Source organism: Gavialis gangeticus, unplaced genomic scaffold, assembly GCF_001723915.1.
Source record: "Gavialis gangeticus isolate Ggan-Ray unplaced genomic scaffold, GavGan_comp1, whole genome shotgun sequence".
In the NCBI taxonomy this organism is placed as follows: domain Eukaryota; kingdom Metazoa; phylum Chordata; order Crocodylia; family Gavialidae; genus Gavialis; species Gavialis gangeticus.
Genome location: NW_017728996.1, coordinates 53,958,225 through 53,963,963, shown reverse-complemented (window position 1 = coordinate 53,963,963; position 5,739 = coordinate 53,958,225). Strand labels below are relative to the sequence as shown.

The 5,739-nt window shown below is 49.4% G+C and overlaps 1 protein-coding gene across 2 annotated transcripts in view; it reads right to left on the bottom strand.

Annotated features, from left to right (window-relative positions):
* Positions 1 to 5,739, bottom strand: part of RBPMS2 (RNA binding protein with multiple splicing 2) — a 53,419-nt gene that overhangs the window by 5,004 nt on the left and 42,676 nt on the right. The gene's annotated exons all lie outside the window — the stretch shown is intronic.

The following is a 5,739-nucleotide window of genomic DNA, read 5'->3' as shown; positions in this document are numbered from 1 at the left end:
CCCCCCCCCCCCCCACCCAAAACAACAAAAACAAAAACCAAGAAAAAAAAACCCCACCAAATCCATGTTACTGCTTGGGCTAGCAGCTCCCTTACTGTTGGATCCAGCCAAAAAAAAGGGCACTCCACACAGTACAGCCACAGCACCCCATGTCATCACTTGGTTTTAAACTAGGAGCTCTGTATTGAACATTTCCCCCCTTGGCTGGAGAAGACTGCCACCCTCTTGCTGAAGGGCTCACCACAAAGGAAGAGCAGAACCTCTGTAGCAGATGACAGTGCAGGTAGTACCTCACCTCTAAGGCCAAGCCTCTTCTCCCAGGCTTAGAGCAGGCATGTGTAAATGCTCTATAACTGGATCCCCTGCAAACACTGTGCAGGTAAAAGACTGGCACCCAACATACAGGCACATGGGGTCTTCCCTATGGGACTTGCAGGCTTCAGAATGCCAGGAACACTAAGGCTTCACTGAAGTTACTTAAGAGCAGACATTACTACATCCTACAGATTTGTCCGTGTAAGATATACATAGCATGCATGCTTTCCAGCCTGCAAAGTGTCCGTGGGCACATCTACATGTACATTAGTGCACTTTTCCTAATGCATATTACAATACCTCCAATGTGAGGTATCTTATTAGGCTGCCTTAATGTGCAGTAGCAAAAGCATAAAAATAAGTTACAGCACATTAAAGCACATGTAGATGCACCCAGTATGTACCACAGCTATTCCCTTTACTTCCAACCACGTTCTAACATGACTGTTGCAAGCAAAACACATTGTGCATTAGTCACCAGGCCAGCTCCTCACGCAGCAGAGATTTTCCCCACTGAAAAAAGGTCTACTGGAGATCAGATGAAAGCTCAGCTAGTTAAGGCTATCCTGAACATTGGTGGGGAGGCTCAATCCCTTGTCAAGAGGGAATATTATGGCTAGGTACAGATTCAAGAAGCCAGAAGCAAAAAAAGATCCAAGTTACAGTTTTCTGTAGGTAGTAAAACAGAACACACATCCACCCCCCACACTTTTTTTTGCAGGGGGGGGGCACAAGTCTTGGCACACAGACTTGTTTAAACAAGTGGTAGAACCTGGTCCAAAAGCTTCTGTTGTTACAGGTCTAGAGTGGCTTCTGATCACTTACAGGTAAAATTATAATGTCTGGATCTGGTCCGTGGTAGCTTGCAAGCCACTTGGAATCCCAGCACACTGCACTCAGTGCTCAGCCCAAGGCCCTGGGATCCACGTGCTGCAGAAGCCTGTTTGCTGCAAGTAGTACAAAAGTGATGGCATCAGCCAGCTATTTTCTACCCCAGCACTAGAGAACCAGAATCTCGCCCTTCATCCTGCTGAAGTTTTGCTGTGCAGACCTGACACTTTAAAAAGTAGTTGTCTGACTGCAGAGCTGTGACTTAAGTTCTGCACCCTAGCCAGAGCCCCTGCCAGAAAGCGTTGGGGGGGGTTCCAAGTTCCAGAGCAAAAAAAGGGCAGAATGCCCAGTATTACTTTCCCTACTACTCAAAGTGTCTGCCTGCCACAGCAGCAACATCAGCACGGTGTCCCTGCACCCAGCTATTGCTACCATGGTACAGGGACGCTGCTAAAAGCATAAACTCCCCCACGGTGGGGGGCTACCATTAAAATTGGCTCTCTAGGCTGCTGCCCCATCTTGCCCATCCCTAGCTCATTCTGCAGCAGTGGTAAGTAAAACCTGTGCTGCAGCATCTCCAAGGCATGGAGCAGCAAGCTGCAGGTCACGCAGCAAGACCTGCAGTTTGTTTTACAAGCAATCCATGGGATCCTCAGCTGTACGTGCTGGTCAGAGATCACTCAATTCATACTTAGGAGCACTGGAGTTTTGCCATCCACAGCAGGTTATAGATGAAATGCAACAGAGCTTCAAGTGAGGTCTCTAGTGGTGGCAGCAGTTAGTGAGTCGAGATGCAGCCCCACCAATACCCATCTGTCCAGCTATAAAGCAGCAGTTTTCTTCTGTGGCTTCCTCACAACATGGAATCCAGATATTCTCGACACTGTCCTACAGTCTACCCAGGAAGAATTGTGTTCTACCCCCTGCTTTCACAAGCTTTGGAAGCTGGAAGTTCCTCCTCCCTAGTAGAGGAAGCCCAGGGGCTGGGCTTTCACTTGAAGTTTCCTTCCTCCAGCGCTGGTTGGATGCCTGTTTTGCTCCAAGCCTTACTTGGCAGCACTGCAGGGGAGGAGAGGGAGGAAGCTGGTTCAGTCACAAGGTGAGACCTTCAAGTTTTAAAGAGAGAGAGGCCAAGATGAGGAGCCCCACAAAGTAGCAGCCACAGCAGGTTAGAAGGTGCTTGGGTCCAGAGGTTGCTGAGCTAGGAGTGCACTCAGCTATTCTTTTGGAGAAAGAAACTAGGGAATTCACACTCCTGCAAGTCACTCAGAGTCATTAAACACCTGTGGGAAGTGAGGGTGGGAAACTCACTCCCAGGACACTCAATGGAAATTGAATTGTGCTACTGCAGGCGGTTGCATATGCCAGGCCTGGAATTGGGTCTTATGGGAACTAGAATATCCTTCATGCAAGTTTTGCATCATCCAGATGATCCCAGAATGCTGAAGGGCTCAGTATAGGAAGAGCAAGTAGTAAAGCATCATGGGCAAAGCTTGGCCTGTGATGGAGGCCACTACCTCACCTAGAAGGAGGACAAGAATTGACCGGTCCACTCAGCCTTTGGCTCTCTGAAACTGGGGAAGATGGACACGACACACCATGTGCATGGCACAGCAGGCAATTAGGAAGGCCCTCTCTATTCTAATTAAGCTTAGAGTCCAAGCAAGCTCACTGTGTCTATCCATTCACTTGAAGAGTCTCACATACAGGCCAGCTGGCAGCCATTCAAATGGGGGGATGCATTTGAAATCACCAAAAGGTGAAGAAGAGGAACTGAGTGCAGGGATGAGTTACAAAAGCCAGAACCATCCTCATCCTTCCCAGATGCCAGCCCAGCACCCACGCAACCTGTCAGGGCAGAGTTCTTCCTAATACAGAGCTACTCCAGCTGGTGGCCTGGAGAAGTTTAATTTCTGCTGACTAGTGAACTGGCTCAGGAGCCAAGGATGAACCACAGAAGTCTGGGGCTATGGAAGAACACAGAGGATGGTCCCCCCCGTCCTTACAAAGGGCAGGGAAGGTCACCACCCAGCCAGACAATCACAGAGCAAGACATTGGTGGAGCTGGGATCACAGCTGTGTATGGAGCCAGCATCCCTCTTTCAGCAGGAGCTGGACTCGAAGAGGCTCTTCAGCCCCCGCAGGCTACTGATTTTTACTGACCAGAGCCCTAGGCCACTCCTTCCACCCCTGGCCACTTATCCTGGTCCCACTGCACTAGTGGAACATCCAGAAAACCACCAGGCTGCTTAGTCAAATCCGAGACCCAGACGAACAGAGTCCCCACTTCTCCTTGCCAGGCACTAGGGCTGTCATGTTTCAAAACTCCTGTCAGGCTACACTCCACACATACATAGGGACTGTTAGTTTATAAAGTTTCCCAGAGTCACCCCCCCACTCCCCCGACATCTGGAATTAGTTTCTTCCATCCTGCCCAGCAGCTGAGCAGGAACAGGAAACTCCCCATTTGTCAGGCTGCATAATGCTCTTTTAACCCTGGACAGCACACTCTGCTGAAGGGAACTCCAGCCTCAGAGAGCTCAGTGTCCTCTGAAGGAGGGGGGAGGAAACCAGCTTATATAAAAACTGGACTGCAAGAGACATGTGCACATACATGGCTGCAGGGGCTCCCAAATCTGGCCCTTTGGCTTCCTTCTGAACTGTCAATGGATTTTACCCCTAGGCTACAGTCCTAGGGTGTCCTCTTGACAACTTGGGCTCAGGTCAGTGCAACAGCCCTGCTAACCCTTCTAGTATCCAAAGCTTTGTTCTAGTTTTACAGGGCTTCTGGCTCAAGGTAGCTAATCCAGCTGGGCTAGATGTTAGAGCCAACCCCAACCTATGCTTACTTTGCCTTGCTGATACCATCTTCTTAATCCGGGTGATTTTGACTCCAATTCATCCTGGCTGTGATTCCCCACCCCCCCAAATGAACTTTTGTTCTGTACCAGAAGTAGGTGAACAGGTTATATGCACCCCTTAAGTTAATGTTTGAATCTCATATTCCATGGAAATCTGCTCCATTCCTATGCTTAGAAAGCAAGATTATGCCTGGGAAAGACCTCATCCCAGAATGGTGCCAAGTGGCCAAAAGCTCACACCTGGGATCTCAGGGAGCTCTGGTGAGACTAGTGAAGAGCATGTCAAGCTGTTCATGCACATATAGCCCAAATGAATGCATATCCCAGGGCCTGGGCAATAGTCTGTTCACTGAACAGGACTTCAGTGCAGCGAAGAGTCCAAGCCTGAAGAGTATGTAGAACTACTAGGTTGGGAAGAAACTCAAGGTCTCTCATCCAACCCCCTGTACAAGTGCTGTTCTTAAACCACCTTAGACTAGTGTCCATCCAGCCTCTTGAAACTTCTTTTAAAAGAAGTCCAAATGCATGCTTGCTACTGCCAGGGGCTCAGCCCCATCTTGTGCCAGTGTCCAAAGCCCATCCAGCTGTTACCAGACCAAAGGCAGAAGAACTGAAGCAGCCAGAACAGATGCTAGCCCTACAAATCACCGAGACAGCAGGAGCAGCAGGCCAAGTTCTCAGTCACTTTCTCCCAGCTTAAATAGTGGTCCGGCAGAAGCTGGAGAATTCCCCTCCATGTGGGAGGCTCATACAGCCTTCCATTTCTTGCTTTTGTCTACATGAGACTAGACATAGTTTGTGCTCAGTGGTAAGGGAAGCAGCTCAAGCCATCCTTAAATTGGAAAGGACAGGATGGCAGGATCTTCCAGATGAACTTAGCAGTTGAGTCATCAGGGCTCCAAACCAATCAACTTGGGGACTAACTTTTCCTGGCCTAGCAGCAAGCTTCCCTAGGAGGCTGACTGAAGGCCCCCTGAAAACAAATCTCAGGTCACGTCTCAAGGTCTTTACAGCTTCTGCCACTTCCTTCACAAGAGCGTGTCACTCATGAACCTCCTATCCAGTCAACTTGGCCTCAGATGTTTTCTGCATCACCAGAATTCTTCATGGACAATAGCCATTTTCTAAGACAAGGTAGATGCCATCGTAAGACCAGGACAGTGAGGTTGCTCTGCATGGCTGAACAGGTTTTTATATGCAAGCCATTGGTTAAAATGGGAGCCAAAGAGGGTGGACCTTTGCTTGATTTTATTCTGGACAGCACACTGCAGGCAAACCCACCCAGCAGATGAGACCGGTCTTCAGGGCAAAAGTCCACATTGGGACAGTACAGCAGCTAGCACTCCCATTCCTGGAGCTGTAGAGGATCTCAGGCTTCTGGCTGGCTTTTAACCAACTAAGCCTTTGCTAGGAGTGATGCCATGAGGGATTGGATAGGACTAACAGCCATGGCACCACTGGAAAAGTTTGAAAGCCTTCTGGACTACAGGAAGCAAGATCAGAAAATGCTAAAGGGAGCGCAGCTGCAAGACAACTTGATCCTCCATCTGTTTTCTGTGCAAGTCCCTCTTTTCCCCCACAGGCACAGAGTTCCCTTTGGACATACTAGAAGGCAGCAACCCTGACACCATCATGGCTGAAGCAGGGGCCACAGGTACTATGGTTAGACTCTGCATCACCTGGCAGATGATGTGAACTTGACTGTTACCTTAAGGGGGGGGGGGGGGGGGGT